This window comes from Pteropus alecto, unplaced genomic scaffold (genome assembly GCF_000325575.1).
Source record: "Pteropus alecto unplaced genomic scaffold, ASM32557v1 scaffold161, whole genome shotgun sequence".
Classification (NCBI taxonomy): Eukaryota; Metazoa; Chordata; class Mammalia; order Chiroptera; family Pteropodidae; genus Pteropus; species Pteropus alecto.
In genome coordinates, this window is record NW_006432943.1 from 146,588 (window position 1) to 164,118 (window position 17,531).

General features: G+C 34.7%; 1 protein-coding gene across 3 annotated transcripts in view; it reads left to right on the plus strand.

Annotated features, from left to right (window-relative positions):
- The first annotated feature begins 936 nt into the window (after positions 1-936).
- Positions 937-17,531, plus strand: part of KLHL8 (kelch like family member 8) — a 50,704-nt gene continuing 34,109 nt past the window's right edge. For all 3 annotated transcript variants that reach the window (XM_025043845.1, XM_006907567.3, XM_025043847.1), the window contains exon 1: positions 937-1,084. The gene's annotated coding sequence lies outside the window, so the exon portion shown is untranslated. The remainder of the gene's footprint in view (positions 1,085-17,531) is intronic.

The window sequence follows — 17,531 nt, forward strand, 5'->3', positions numbered from 1 at the left end:
ATTTGCATTAAACTTGCAAAATATAATGCTCTGAAGAGAAATATTTTGAAATATTAAGAATTATCTACTTCTATTTTTAGCTAAGTGAAAAGTGATACTTTTTTTCCCATTTATAGAAATGAAATTTCAAATTCAAATAGTCATTTTGGGGTTTTTATATAAGATGCTAATATATAAATATTATATAATAATAATATATAATATATTGATTTTCTACTAAATCAATACAAACATGTGCTAATATTCATAAATGTATTTAGGGTTAAATTTATTCTGATATCGATTTCTAGGGTGGGTTGCAGAAGCATGAGGTTGCTATAACAAAAGACACATTAGGGAAATATCCTTCTTTAAAACTATTTTTTGCTCTCAATCGCTAGCCTTCCACATTCCATTGACTTTATTGAAAAGTTGGTTTATTTCAACATTATTTTTACTTGCAATGATTTTTAGCAGCGAGTGCTTAGGTCAATAAACTGCTTCCTTAGGTTTATAACCTGTTGGCATATATTTATAACCACAGGCTGTTTTGTATAACCTTTGCAGAGCACGTGGAAAAGGTGATATAGGAATAAAAGTAGACCTTTTTCTCTATTTTAAAAGACATAAACCCTAAAAACATCACCATGAGGGAACTTCGTGGACGTGAAAATAAAATTTTGTGCTGCCAAGGACGTGAAGAAACTGGAAACTCCAGATGTATTTATGCAATGTCATTACTATCTCATTACTCGTTTTGAGGACTTCCGCTAGGCACCCGCCTGCCTTAGCTCCGCAGGATAACACTGCTCAGGCTCCCTGAGGCTCTAGGGCTCACGGGTGAGCGCAGGCGGCGAACACTCGGGAGAGGCGGCCGCAGACCACAATTCCCAGAGTGCTGTGCGCAGGCCCGACTCGCACGCTCCGCCCCGCCCCTGAGGCCCCGCCCTCCGGCCCGGGCTCCGCGGGGCCGCGCAGCGGGGCGCGCGTGCGTCCAGTGCTCACGCCGGGCTGGTACCTCGCAGCTCCAGGCTGTGGGAACCTGGTAGAGCGACTGCAGCCTTGGCGAGGCCAGAAAGAGCTGCGGGACGAGCCGAGGACCGAGGTAACCGGACGCTTGTCCCGCTTCACTCCCGGCTTCTTTGTGCGCTGTGGTCCGCTCTCGCCGAGCCCTCCCTCACCCCAGCTGCAAACCGTAAAGCCGTCCCGGCGAGCGCCTCAGGCGCAGGGAAACTCCAGCCCCGCGAGCTGTAACCCAAACTCTACAGCCGAGAGGGTTGGGGCCCATTAAAGCGCTGCACGGTTTCTGTCGCCCCCTTTGGAACGGGGTCGCGTTCTCCGAGGGGAACCCCAGCCTCTGGCTCTGTCAGCCTCGCTGGCGGCCCCTCGGCAAGCTCTTGTCGGTCTTTCAGAGAAGAAGGGCAGGCAGGTGCTTCGCGGGCTCCAGGGAATGAGCGGTGCGGCCGGCACGGGTTTGGGGTTCCGGGAGGGCGGCTGGACGCCCCCGGGAACCGAGGCCGTGGGGGCGGGGCGGATAGGCTGACGCTGGGGCCTGCTGCGAGGGGACTTGCAGTCGGCTTGGAGAATTAGCCGCGCGGCCGGGACCTGCTCGCTCAGGGGGCTTGTTGCCTGTCCGGGGCTTGCGGGTACCGCGGGGGTGTGGGGTGTTAGTCTTCCATCTGGGACTTGCCCATCAGCGGGGCCCGCCGCCAGTCATCCTCACTGGTACTGGGAGCTCCTTTCCGCGCCAGGTGTACCTCTCGCGGTGGTGGAGACTGCATGAAAGAGTGCCTCCTAGTGTGACACCAGAAACCGCCGCTGTTCAGCAGACGCAGCCGCTCAGAGGAGTTGTTTTACTGCAGCGATCCCAGCTCTCTCCTCCCTCGAGGTTCTGGGCTGGATTAGCTTGCGGATTTCTTTAGAGAGGGCAATTCGTCTACGTAGTTGGAGTTTTCTAGCCCGGGACTTGGCCTTTACTGGATTTGCTCACTTTAGGCGCCTGGGTTTGAAAAGCTTTTTATATATTTTCCCACTGGTAGTGTTTAATCAGACGAATTTTCGTAGCAAATTGAACTTTTCTCAGTATTCCTTTTAATTTATTTTAATAGCAATTCCATGGCCCTTTCCTATGCTAATGTTACCTCTTTGGGGGAATTCTTTAGGGAAAGGTTCTTGGAAGAACATGAGTTGACACAAGTATTTTACCTGCTGGTCGCACTTTTTCATTTTGTGTGTGTTGCTTTTCTCCCATTTAAGTTGATACTTGTTCGGCTCTTGGTGTTCTTCATTCTCGCTCTATTAGGAAATCCTCTTCCTCCATTTCTCTCGCGTCTTGATCCTGTCAGAGAGGGTAGACTTGGATGAGCAAATGACCTCTGCCTAGCGGTGGCTTTTTTCATTGGCTGCCGCTTTTCCTCTTCCCTCCTACTAGCACCCCTTTTATTTCAGTCAACTCATGCATGACCCACTTCAAACTTTTAGTCATTACATAGATTGCCTTTAAGATGCCAAGCAGTATTAACAAATATAAAAATAAATCTCAGGGTACTGTACCTCAGCTATTGCATTTAGCTTCATATTAACATTTAAAGCTGCTAATTCTTTTAGTATTTGATAAGATTACTATTATTGTTTTTTAAAAGATGACAGTATAGTCTGTAATAATTGCACGTTCTGCATCCAGGCAGAACACTTATTTCATAGCCAGTGAAGATAATTTTTTAAAAACAATATTTCCCATTTAATAAGAAAGTGAGGTAGATAAAATAAATTTTGACACCACCACCCCCTTCTCAAAATAGAGTTTATATTTAGAGCAGTTTTAGGTTCATAGCAAAGTTGAGTGGAAGGTACAGAGATTTCTCATATACCCCTGGCCCCATAGGCACGTCTCCCCAACTATCAAAAATCCCACACTGGAATGATAAATTTGTTACAATTGATGAACCTACACCGATACATTATCGTCATGCAAAGTCTAGAGTTTACATTAGGATTCACTCTTGGTGTACATTCTGAGTTCAGACAAATGACCCTTTTTTTTTTTAAATATCAAGAACTTTGGGTTGTAGAGAATAGAAATGGGTATTGTCATTTTTAAAAAAGTAATATTTTGAACGTCCTAAAAATTAATTTCAAATAGTTTTTCTGTTTTAAATTGGATGTTTAAACTTTTGTTTCCTTTTTGAATTTTCAACTGTCATTTGTATATTAAGAACTAAAGAGACGAGGGAAAAGAATGCTTCAGAGGACAACAAAATGTCATATTTTTCAGTCCTAAAACTCATTAGCTTGATTATTTTTCACTTTTCTGAAAAACATGTTTTATGTTAACCAATGAAGCAAGAGGAAATCAAACATTTTAGTTATATTAATTTTAATTTTTCTTTACTGATGTCAAGATATAGCTACAATAAGAGTGACCCATGAGGCTCTTTTTTTTTTTTTTTAATTCTGTTTTCTCAGAGGCTTTTTTGGGAGCATCGGGACATAATAATGTGCTGAACTCAGTCTGAAACTAGACAGTTCTGGATTAGAATCCCAGCTCTCCACTTGTTGGCTGTGTGACCATGGCAAGTTATTTTCTGGACCTATATCTCCTTAGCTGTAAATGGAGGATAAAAATATTATAATGTGAGAAATAATTTTATAAAGTGTCATGCACTAAATTATTTATTGATATCACTAGTCACATGCTGTTTTTTAAAAATGCTACCACTATAGTTTATTTTCTGGTGAATACTATTTATGTAAATACTATCAATATTTTAGTTATTGTGAGTCAGAGGTAAAACTATGGAAGAGGGTCAAAGGGACCTTAGGGAAAATTCTTCATCTCTCTGGTTCTTAACTTGATCTATGGGTGTGCCCATAAACAGCCTTCCAAGAGTGTGAACTCTGTCTATATCTGTACAGTACTTTTCTGGGGAGAAGACTCACAGCTTTCAACATGTTCAAAAGGGCTTCATGATGGTCCTCCCCTCAAATGATCTAAGAATCGTTAGCTTCATTTATCTAGGTAGGTTTTTTTCCTAAATATTTTGAAGATTATTTTCAAAATTAGTTTTTTGAAAAAGGAAAGTGAACAGGTAGTTTTTGAAGCACTGTACCCGTTTTCTTCCAGAATAGAGACTCATAATTATAATATGTTCATATGAATCAGAGTGCTGCTTCTTACACCTGGAGATGATACTTCTGAATGATCTGTTATTATTAGGCAGATACTATCCACTCCTCCCATCTCTAGCCTTGATGGGCAATAAAATGCATGGTAAAGAATGGCACCCTAATGCAATTCAGTGTATTAGAATATCGTTTTGAAATGCTAAAAGATAATTTGGTTTGTTTAATCTAAAATTTGGACATTTTTTCTTTTCTCAGCATAACACCAAATGCTAAAGAAAATTTAGTATTTTATCTTCCAAACTAGATGATGATATTTATATAGTGTATTTGTTGTATAATATTTCTTCTTAGCACAGGGTAGAAAGTTATATTAAATTTTAATTAATGATCATTTTGATTTTCAGTATTTCTGATTTAGAAAGAATATGGAATTTACAATCAGCTTATGTAGATTCAATTGTAATTTGAATTTATAACATTTTAAGTTAATCTTATTTGCATTTGGGGAATTTCTGAATTAGGTTAGAGTTCATTCTTATAATGAGAGTTTGGAAGTAAGCTGTATCAAACCAGTCCTATTTTCCTTCTTAGTGATAGGTTTCTTTACACTGTGAAGCCAATTTCTGTTTCTGGGTCAGTTACCAGTAGCAGTGACAAGGTCTGAAGAGTATGAGATGGATCAAGTGATATGATACAGATTTATGAATGAATCTGTCTAGCAGAGTAATTAATATCTTTCTTTTTCCTTGAAATCTTTTTTCTTTTTCTGTTTGATATTGGTCAGTTTTTTAAATTTGAAATCTGAATGCTTTTCAAAGTTCAAGGTTCTCAATACTGAGGTATTTATAGAATAAAATAACAGACCTGTATTTGTCTAAGATTACTTTTTTATAAAAATAGTCTGAGAGCTCTATATAGATCTCAGTACCAGCATTTGCTTAGTACTTTATGTATAAAGGGTAAGTCACTGTGCTGCATCTTTAGTTATCTTAATGCAGAGGATTGCTTGTTTAATAATGAAAGTTTAAGTTAAGTTAATTGGATATGAAAAACAAAGAAGAATCATTTTAGCAGAAAAGTTTACCTATGGGAATATTATTACCTTAAGATCAGTGATTTTTTTGTCTATTCTCTTACTCCTGAGCTTTTAAAAATTCAAAAATATTTTTGTATGGGCAGAACATTATTAATATCTATATTTTAGTTCTCATAAAGCATATTAATATCTACTGTACAAAGAAAGATATAGTTATACTTCCCATACAGATATATAGTGACAGCTTTGGCCTAGTGCTGAGTTTTGGCTTTGTAGTCAGCCAGGCCTATGTCGAGTTCTGGGCATTTCCACTTAATAGCTGTGTGACTTTGGGTAGATTTCTTAACTTCTCTGAACCTCATTATCCACAACTGTAAATATAGGAATAATTCCTCTTTGGGTTGTCCTGAGGATTGAAATTAATAAATGTGAAGTATCTAACTCAATGGCAATTACTTATATAGCTTATATGACAATTTATTAACTTATTTAATTCTTATAACAACCCTATGAAGTTGGTACTGTTCTTTTCATTTTTACAGTTGAAGAAACTGAAGTTAATGAAAAGTCATGTAACTTAACCAAGGTCATATAGCTAGTAAGTAGCTAGTACTCAACTAATGCTGACTGTTGTCATTAAAAAAATAAAAATAATAGGAATACTTAGGGTAATATAGCCAGTCCTCATCTTTTGCTGTAGTGAAAAATGCATCAGAATGTAGATTATTATAAAGTGTGTTTTGTTTCTTTGCTGGAAAAAATGTTAATTGGTAGATTGTATTCTTGATCAAGCATTTAGGATTACATAATTTATAAAAGTAATAATGTCCATTTATTGAATGCTTACTGTTTACTAGATATATGGAGGGCTAAGTACTTTACATATGTTAACTCATTTAACCTTTACAACAACCTTACAAGAAAGCCGAGGCTCAATTTTTTAGTGACTTTCCCTAGGTTCCACAGCTAATAGGGAATCCCAAAACTGTCTGTTTCTAAAGTCTGCTATTAATCTCTAGTTTGTGTGTCTTGTGTTAAGATATGGTTAACAAATGTCTCTAAAAAGCAAGGCAACAACATAAGTAATTTTAAATAGGAAGAAAAAGTACTCATAGTTTAAACTTAGAAGTAAACGGCGATTTCCTAAAACTAAGGTCTTACAGGCCAAATCCATCTTGCTGATGGTTTTATAAAGTTTTATTGGAACACAGCCATACTCATTCCTTTCTATATGTCTGTGGCTACTTTTCTACTACAATATCATAGTTGAGTACAGTTCACAAAGTTAGGGAGGCAGAGGCACTGATCTCAGGCAGTTAAAAGTCTGTATTTAACTACAGTGGGTCCTTGCACATGCAGATAAATACACAGATTTCCAACATGGAGTTGTGGAGTTGATCCTTGAACTCTGGGGTTTGATTCTGGTCAACTGGAAAAAAAAGTCCTCGATTTAGTGGGCACAGTTCAAACCCGTGTTGTTCAAGGGTCAGCTGTAATGATAGAGTCTGGATGGGCCCCAAAGCTTAAAGTATTTTCTCTCTGGTCCTTTATAGAAAAAGGTTGACATCAACCAACTCTGTTTTTTATAAGAGAAGAAACTGAGACTCGGAGAGATTAGATAATTTCCCAATAATATAGCTAGTTAAAATCCAATTCTCCTGATACCCAACTCAACTGTTATTTCTGCTATACTATGCTACCTCTTAAGTTCTATAAAATCAACAAGTGTGCCATATGATCATTATATAAGAGACTTTAAAGTATTATAAAATGTTTATAGTTACAGTCATATGCCACTTAGGGGATACATTCTGAAAAATACATTTTTAGGCGATTTTTTCATGGTGTGAACATGATAGAATGTACTTACATAAACCTAGAAGGTATAGCCTACTACACATCAGGGCTATATGATATACCATGGTCATATATGCAGTCTGTCATTGAAACGTTATGTGGCATGTGACTGTATAAGAATATATGACCTAGGCTAAATAGACATGCTAACTATAATAAACATTTATTCATTTCTCTTTTCTTCTTACAATTTGAAGGACTTAAGGAATATACTTTGTATGGCTTGTACCTTAAAGTTCTGTGACCTACTTTTAAACTTGTGTTTCTTTATTTTCCTCCACAAATTTATCTGTAATAAGAAGAGGCTTTTGGAATCATTTCATTAATTGATTACAAAACAGCAATTGCAGTTGGAAACTTATTACATATACATATTTGTAAAATAGAGATCATATAGTTTGTATTCAATTTTTTCCACTTACCATTACATTATCCATAGAAGTTTTTAAGCATTGAGGTGACATGATCCGATTTGAATTTGGGAATAACTGGCAGCAGTAAGAAGGAGGTATTGACGAGAGAAGAGGCTGTTAGGAGGTGGTGGTAATAGCTGTGAGATGATGAGGCCTGTAACTAAAGTGTTGTGGCAAAAAAAGCAAGGCCAAACACTGTGAGAGAAATTGAGGAAGTAGAATGTTTGGAACTTGGTTATAGTAGTTGGATAGAGTGGAATGGGGACTTTGAGTACATGTGAGCTATCACATTCTATGGGGAGCTTTCTTAATCACCCAGACTAGTTTAATAATATTATGGTTCTCCCATAATATCTAGTATATCTCTCTACTATTGCCTTTACCGTATTATCTGTTTTTGTCCCATCTAGATGATTCAAGCTCCTTAATGGTAGCAATTATGTCATGTTTTATTCCTCTTTTTTGGGGAGGAATTATTTTTGATAACTTTAAAAAAATAGAAATTCATGTGCATACATTTTTTTTTTCCTTAAAAAATACAAGCAATAGATTGGTTAAGGTATTTCTAAATTTCAAGCAATTTTTATCTCAGAGTCATTTGTTTTTCCATATGGTGTAATCTAGTCCATGTAGAAGATCGATGATGCAGCTGTATCATCTGCAGAGGAATTTTCTTTCAAGCTGCCAACACCATTCTTAAAATTTTGATGTAGGTGTTTATTTGCTTGGTGTGTGATACACATTCCTTTCGCATGTATCTTAGTAGCAAAACATAACAGGCCGATATATTGTGGATATCTGCCTTTCTTGAGTCTTGTAAAGTAGCGCATCTCAAATTCCTTGTGGTAAACCAATACATTGTTAAGACAACAAAAATGATTTACTAGAAAAATGAAATGGAAAAAGAGACACAAAAAAATACCAACCTCAATTTTACTAGCTTCAACAGATATAAAATTACTCTGTCAAATATATCTTTGCTATAAGAGTTTCTAAACACTCCTTTTTTGTATTTACCTCATTGCAGACCTGTAAAAAAAAATTTATGGACCACACCCACTTTGAATAATACTGCTATAAAAGCACATGATTGTTCCTTTTCATATTCATCTTTGAATTTCCAGAACCTGCAATATGCCATGTGATGATTGATTAAATGAATATAAAAGAAATGATGTTTCCCTTTAACACTGATAATATTTAATATTTTCTATTTTTTATTAAAGTTTCTTGAAATGTGGTTATAAAACTATGACTACTATGTATCTTTAATATGTATGTACATATGCATATGTTGGTTTCTGTGCTTACCTTGTAAAAATAAAAAGAAGTTACCAAACTAGAAGATTGATTCTTATTTAGCTGTGATAACAATTAATCACTAGAACTAGTTTAAATCTGGTTAATAGATGACACTTCTTTAGAATTGGTTTTAAGTCAGTTGTAATGGCAAAATTACAATGTAGCAAAAAAAACAACAGCTTGCCTTCGTCGGTAGAATTTTACAAGCCAAACCAGTCTGTGACAGCCATTCACGTAACTGCTTCTAAGCCTCTGAAAGTCCACCAACCCCCCTGAACTACATACTTCCTTCCAAACCCTATATAAGATTAGCAGTTTGCTCTACTCAGAGGGACTGTGCCTGTCTAGCATAGCTCTCTTTCAAGTGAGTAATAATTATTATTCAGCTTTGTATTTTTTTAATTTTCATTTCAGATATCTAGTGGGAAATATCTTTTCACACTTGGAAACAAATTATTGATAAACATTTTTCTGGTAGTCTTTATATCTTTATTCACATAATTGTCATTTGTTATCTTAATTACAACCCTGTGATTTCTCTGACATTCTCAGTTAAAAATAATAAGTAATAGAGATCTCTTTTAAGAGAGAGTTCACACATGTAGTTCACATATTTAGGTAATATTCAAGTCTTTTTTTTTTTTTTTTTTTACTACTTTATACTATACTTTCAGCCTATTATGACTATAATAAATTAAGCGGAAAGTTCAAACAAAGAAATGATTATGGTAGTGAAGCATCAATAGAATACCTTCTTAATAAAATAGACCCCCAAATAGAAATATCTTAGAAAGCATTCAGTGCAGTGAAAGTGTTGTTTACAGACTCTGGAGATTACATTGGAATTTAACAAGCAGACTTTGGTAATAATTGTATCTACTGCATGTTAATGCTAAGGAAAACATTTTTTGTTAAAGTCACAGTAGTAAATTGTGGGAAGTCATGTATAACTTGTTTGAGTAGGAACTATTGGAACTATAATCCAGTCAGAATAGATTCTCTTTTAATTAGCACAATGTATTTTCTTTTGGACTACTTGATTCAAAATTTAAAATCCCTACTCTTTGCTTTTATAAATAGAAAAGGAATAATGAATATAGTTTATTTTTTTTACTTCAAAGTAAAAATAACAAGAAATATTTACCTTTGAAATAAAATTATTCAAAAATGGAAATAACTATCTTTCCAAAAATAATCTTAGTACCTCTGTTTACTGTGTGTTGTGCTCAACATGGGAGCACTAGGAGTGATTAGAATGTGCTTATATTTTGGGGCTTATATAGAGTTACAGGAAAGACCAAGAGTCAATAGGCAATTATAACAAGTATTATAAATTTGACTAAATATCGAGTATGATATAATCCACTTTATGATTAGTGCAGTGAACAAAGATGTGATCAGATTGTTATGGAAGCACAGAGGAAGTACACCCAGTCCAGGCTAGGAATAAGGAAGATTTTCAGGGATGGTCTTTTTGAACAAATGAACCTGAGCTGTCTTAAAAGATGAGTAAGAGTCAGCTGATAAGAAGGAGTGGTGGTAAAGGGCATTTTAAAATGAGAGCACATCCTAAGCAGAGTCAGAGAGGTATGAAATAGCATGAAATATGGGGAGAATTGCATGTAGTCAGCTTTTACTGTATACATGAGGTAGGGCTTGCCATCTCGTTATTTCACAAATATACACGTTAATTTTAGTAAATATACATCCTCCAGCAACTGTCAGATATAGCTCTACTGCTATATAATATATAACATTTGTATTATCTTAAATCTTCATTTAACTGAATTGTAAAGAATACAAACTAAAGTTCTTTTAAAGACGTGATTTAATTGCTGCCTGTTGTAAGTACTGCAGCAGTAACTATATAGCAGCATTGAAGTTTTTTAGAGGTGCTTTCAGTAAAAGTGCCATTTGGAATTCTCTTTCTACTTAGTACTCTTTTGATTAATATGAAGTATAAAAGTCACTCTTTTCCTACAAAGACCTTAGTTATGAGAATTATACAATATAATATTAGTTAATACAGTGTTCTGCTTAATAGTATTACATAGTGATAGTACATGCTAAAAAGTGATATAAGTGCAAAGAAGTTTGAAAAAGGAATAAAGTGGATTGACTTAACATGATAGTATCTTTATGCTTTTACTGTAAGTCCTGTTTCCTGTAACTCATAGTAAGTTGTGTTTACATGTAAAAAGACATTAGTTTTTCATAGATACAGACAACAGTATAGTGGTTACCAGAGGAAAAGGGGGATGGAGGGACGTAGAAGAGGGTAAAAGGGATCAAATATATGGTGTCACAGAAACTTGATTTTAGGTGGTAAACAATGCAATATACAGATGATGTATTATAGAATTATACACTTGAAACCTATGTAACCTTATTAACAACCAAAAAATACATTTGTTATATACTCTTTGCAGTGAGTTGGTAAAACCTGCTTGTGTTTGAAGTATTTTTTTCTTCAAAACTTTGTTTTGTTGATTGATATGACTTTGACACTTACAAGAGCAAAAAAAAGGTCTCAATGTCATAATGTACCAGGGTGTGATAGAAGGAGACTTCCATGGACAATGTCTCTTTTTCTGGTGTTTTTAATCTCTTAATATATTTGGGAAGGAGGTAGTATCACATGTTTCCTGCCTAAGTGTTATATTCTTAGAAACATTTAAAAAAACTTGGGGGTTAGAGTTGAGGCTGAGTTATACTTTCACTTGATATTAATACATAGTCTTTATAAGTCTCAAAGTCTGCTAAATTTCTTATAGTGAAATGTCTTTGGGTGAATATTCTTTTCCTGATCCTGTCTTCCCGTTCTATTATATATAATAATTTCTTTTTAAAGTTGAAGACATTACATTCTTTAAATAGACTATTTTAAGAGAATTTGGTATAGAAAGTTTTAAGCTGTAGTGTCTTGCTCAAATCTGATGTCAAATGTAAAAATAATTTTATAAAAATGAATACTCATTAGTGCCCTTTTCATAGAAGAGTCTTCAGACAAAGGGAATAATTTTGTGACAATAATAGATAAAGCCTTTTACTAGACAGATGCTAGAGTGGTTTGAAAAAATATGTGAGTTTTGAATTGTATATATTTAAACATAGTGAAGTTTAAATATAAGATATTAATGATGTCTGCTGTCATAATATTCATACACTTAGGGCACAACATATAATGTGATGAAAGTTCCAGATGAAAGAAGACTCATTAGACCTAACCGATAATGAAGAATTGACCCATTTTTTTTTTTTTTTAATATTGAGGCGGGAGTGGCGGGGCAGTAAACACCCAACCCACAAAAAGCATGTTGATTCTATTACTCATGACCCAGGCTCATGTGGACAATATAAATAGATGTTGTTAAGACAGTCTTCTCAAAAAGTTCACACTGTATTAAGCAGATGAGTCTGTAACACAAAGTTAAGAAAATGAGTGAGTCAGAGAAGTATAAAGTACTACATGGATTCACAGAAGGGAGATCACATCTCAGTGGGAGAAGTTAGAGAAGATTTCATTAAAGAAGCATCATTTAAGCTGGGCCTTCACATCTTTCCCCCACAAGGGGTAACATGTGTACTTGCACATACATTTGATGAAAATTGAATAGTAAAGTCTATGATATAGTACGAAAAGAATGGGCTTTAATCAGAACTGAATTGAAACCCTGGCTTCCACTATTGTCTACTTGTGTGACTGGGTAAGCCAGGGATGTTTAGGCCATCTATAATGTAGTCATGATGCTTAAATGAGAGGGTATATGTAAGATTTCTGGCAAATACATGACACATAGAGGTTTAGTAAGTAGTCTTTTTTCTCCCTTTCCCCTACTTTGTGTCAAGAATTAGTGGAGGGGTAAAAGGAGACAAATACATGGTGACAGAAATCTAACTATGGGCGTTGAACATACAATGTAATATATATGTATAATATATATATGACTTACTGTTGAATTATACACTTGAAACTTATTGGATTTCATTAACCAATGTCACCATAATAAAAATTAAAAAAATTAGTGGAGGGAAAAACTGGAAGGATGGTCTTGAATACCAGAATAAGCTAACTACATACCAGTAAGCAGTTTAGAAGTGACACATAGAGCTAGATAAGTCTGGCAGCATTGCCTTTGATAGATGTTCAGAGATGGGAGGGAAGGGCATGATGATTGGTTAATGGAGGCTATAGTAATCCAGGCAGGATACTGTGTGTCTAAATTAGAGTACAGTGAAAGAATAAAGTTCAATGAGAGTAGAAAAAAAGGGATTAATGAGATAGAGATTTTCCTAAGTAGAAATCAGGGGAATTGAAACTGATAAGTTATGCAGGTTGAGAGAATAGTCAGATATGGCTCAGGATTTGAAATAGGACAACAACAACAAAAACAGCGTAGCCACTTGCAGAAGTAGGAGAATTAGAATAGCTGGTTTTACAGGGGAAAAGATAGGGACCTTAATTTTTTATGGGTTTTTTTTGTAATTCTAGTTCACTTGCAGAATGCTATGAACAGTACTGCAGTGGTTAACAGTGCAGACCCCTTGGAGCCCTAGAGCCTAGGTTTGAATGCTGTCTCTACCACTTACTTGGGCTCCACTCCATCTCATTGTGCCTCAGGTTCCTCATCTGTAAAAAGAGTAAAATAAAAGTAGCTGCCTTATTCAGTTAGAGTGAAGATTAAATGACTTAATGTACATAGAGTACTTAAAACCATGTCTGGCAGGTAATAGTGTTTTGTATCATGATGATAGTATTCGGGATGATGGTGATGGTGGTGATGATATTGATATTGATGATGACGTCTACCTTTATACCTTATTCTATAGCTGATTTATCCCCTTAGGGAATAGAGGAAGCTTGTGATTATATTGCCTTTTGTGTTCTTTAAATTTTGTCATGAATATGTTGAAATGTATCTTTTACCTATTTTATTTTTTATCTTACAGTAAAATTTGACATTTTTGGTATACAGTTCTCTGAATTTTGACATATGTATAGATTTGTCTAAGCACCAAAATCAGGATACAGAAGGTTTCTATCCTTTGTATCAGGTCTTTATAATAGCACCTTCTCCAGGCCCCCAACCGCTGGCAACCACTGATCTGCTTTCCATCACCATGAATTTGTCTTTTTGGGAATATCATATAAATGGATTCATGAAGTGTGTAGCATTTTCAGACCAGTTTCTTTCACTCAGCATAATGCTCTTGAGATGCATCCAAGTCGTTTCATGTATTAAGTTTGTTCCTTTTTGTTGCTGAGTACTATTCCATTGTGTGGGTATACCACAGTTTGTTCATTCATTCACTCGTTGATGAGTATTTGGATTGTTTCCAGTTTGGGGCAGGTGCGAAGAGAGCTGCTATAAATTGTCATGTGCAGGTTTTTGTGTAAACATAAGTTTTCATTTCTCTAGGGTAAATGTCTAGGAGTTTTAAGAATGTGAGTCATAGGGTAAGTTGTATGCATAAGAACTGAAAGGTTTTTGTATAATGGATGTACCATTTTACATCCCCACCAGCAGTGTATGAAAGTTCCAGGTGTTTCACAGCCTCATCAGCATTTGGTAGTGTTAGAATTTTTTTATTTTAGCCATTCTAATCGGTGTGTAGTGCTATTTTATTGTAGTTTTAATTTTTATTTCCCTAATGGTGATAATGTTGAACATTTTTTGCATGCTGTTTGCCATCTGTACATTCTCATTGTGGAAATGTCTTAAGTCTTTTGCCCATATTTTAATTGGGTAGTTTTCTTACTATTGAGTTTTGAAAGTTCTTTATTGGACATACAAGTCTTTTTTCAGGTGTTTTATTTGCAGACATTTTCTCCTAGTCTGTAGCTTATCTTTTTTTTTTCTTTTACAGTGTCTTTCTCATAGCAAAAGTTTTACATTTTGATGAAGTCCATTTTACCAATTTTTTCTTTTAATGTATCTGAGAAGTCTTTTCTTAAAACTAGTGGACTAATCTCAGTCATGAAGATTTTCTCCTATGTTTTCTTCTAAATATATATGTATGTGTTATAAATGTACATATATATGTATATATATGCAGTCTCTGATCCACTTTCAGTTAATTTATATATACGATATGAGACTTAGGTCAAGGTTCATCATTTTGTATATGGATATCCAGTTATTTGAACATCTTTTGATAAAAGACTATCTTTTCTCCATTGAATTGCTTTTGTACTTTGTCAAAAATCAATTGATCATATTTGTGTGGGTCTGTTTTTGAACTCTGTTCTGTTCTGTTGAAATGTGTGTGTCTTTTCATTTACCATTATCATATTGTCATTTTTAAAATCAGCTTTGATTTTAGAATAAATTTTAAATTTTCTTTTGAGTCGTTGGTAGTATTGATTTTCATAATTTCAGCGCATTGCTAATATATAGAAATATGATTGATTTTTGGGTGTTCATCTTGTATTTTGTGACATTGCTTAACTTATTAGTTCTGGATATTTCTTGGGAGTGTTTTACAGACAATCATTTTGCTAATAGAGACAGCTTCATTTCTTTTCAGTCTCTGCCTTTTATTTTTCATGTTGTGTAGAATTAGAACTTACACTAAGTTGTCACAATTATATACGTAGTTTTCCATAATAGTTAGCTTATTAACCTTTTAATGCTTGTAGGGTTCATGTAATAATCCCTGATATTCCAGATATTGGAGGCTTGTGTCTTTTTCCCTTTTTTCTTTGTCAGTCTTGCTAGATGTTTATCAGTTTTATTGATCTTTTCAAAAAAGTTTTTTTGTTTTGATTTTGTGTTTTCTGTTTTCAATATTATTGGTTTGTTCTCTTTATTCCTTACGCTTGCTTTGAGTACATTTTGCTCTTTTTTTCTAGTTTAAGGTGAAAGATTAAATTATTGATTTAAGACCTTTTTTGAGTACATTTTGCTCTTTTTTTCTAGTTTCTTAAGGTGAAAGATTAAATTATTGATTTAAGACCTTTTTTCTAGTATAAGCATTCAGTGCTCTACGGTTTCCCCAAAGCACTGCTTTAGCTGTATCCCACAAGTTTTGATATGTCATATTTTCATTTTTGTTCAGCTCAATGTTTTCTAATTTTTCTTTAGACTTCCTCTTTGCTTCATAGATTATTTAGAAGCATGCTGTTTAATTTACAAGCATTTGGAGATTTTTTTTGGTTATCTTTGTTACTTATTTCTGGTTTAATTCCATTGTGATCAAAGAACATTCTGTACACTGTAATTTTTAAAAATATTTGTGAAGGGTTCTTTATTGACCTAGGATATGGTTTATCGTAGTGAATGTTCCATGGGCACTTGAAAAGAAAATACATTCTGTTGGGAGGATTGTTCTATAAATGTCAGTTATACATATTTGATGTTCGGTTCTTTGATATTGATGATCCTTGGTCAACTAATTCTATTATTGAAAGAGTAATATTCAAGTCTCAGTTATAATTGTGGATTTATCTATTTCTCCTCTCAGTTCTGTGAATTTTTGCTTTGTGTATTTTAAAGCTTTGTTGTTAGATACATGCACATATGGAATTGTTAAATCTTGGTGAATTGACCCTTATGAGTATGTAGTGTCTTTTTTTTTTTTAATTGTGGTAAAGAACATGAAACATAAAACATCATTTTAACCATTTTTTAAGTGTACAGTACACTTAACTCTGTATACATTGTTGTACAACAGATTTCTGGAACTTTTCCATTTTGCAAAACTGAAATGCTTTACCCATTGAACAACTCCTCTCTCCCTTACCCCTCACCTCAGGCAAATGTCATTCTACTTTATGCTTCTAAGAATTTGACTGCATACCTCATATAAGCAGATTCATGCAATAGTTGTTTTGCGACTTCCTTATTTCACTTAGAATTTTATTTAGCCCACAAGATTCCTTCATATTGTAGCATATGACAAATTTCTTCTTTTAGGGCTGAATAATTTCAATTGTATATGTATGCCACATTTTCTTTATTCATCCATCGATTGAAATTTAGGTTGCTTCTACCTCATGGCTATTGTGAATAATGTGGCAGTGAACATGGGTATGCAAATATATCTTTCAGATCCTGTTTTCATTTTTTTTATATATATATACCCAGAAGTAGAATTTCTGCATGGTATGGTAATTTTGTTTTTAATTTTTTGAGGAACTGACATACTGTTTCCATATCATCTGTGCCATTTTAACATTCCCAGCAACAGTGAATAAGCGTTAAAATTTCTTCACATCCTGGACATCATTTGTTATTTTCTGGGTTTTTTTTTTTTTTTTTTGGTTTTTGGTTTTTGGTTTGTTTGGTTGGTTGGTTTTTGTTAGTGGCCATCCTAGTGGGCATGAGGTGTTCTCTCATTGTGTTTTTGATTTTTATTTCTGTGATAATTAGAGATGGTGAACATCTTTTTATGTGTTTATTGGCCATTTATATTTCTTTAGAGAAATGTTTGCACAAGTCCTTTGCCCATTTTTTAATAGGATTTTTTGTCGTTGCTTTGTAGGAGTTCTATACTCTGGATTTTAACCCCTTATCAGATAGATGGTTTGCAAATATATTCTTCCATTCTGTGGATTGTCTTTTCACTGTGTTGATGAGTCCTTCACATAGAAGTTTTAATATTTGGCATAGTCCCATTTGCCTATTTTTTTCTTTTGTTGCCTGTGCTTTTGGTGTTATATTTAAGAAATCATTGCCAAATCCAATATTATAAAGTGTTCCCCTCCCCACCAAGAATTTTATAGTTTTAGGTCTCACATTTAACTCTTTAATCTATTTTGAGTTAATTTTTGTATATAGTGTAAGATAGGGTTCTAACTTCATTGTTTTGCATGTGGA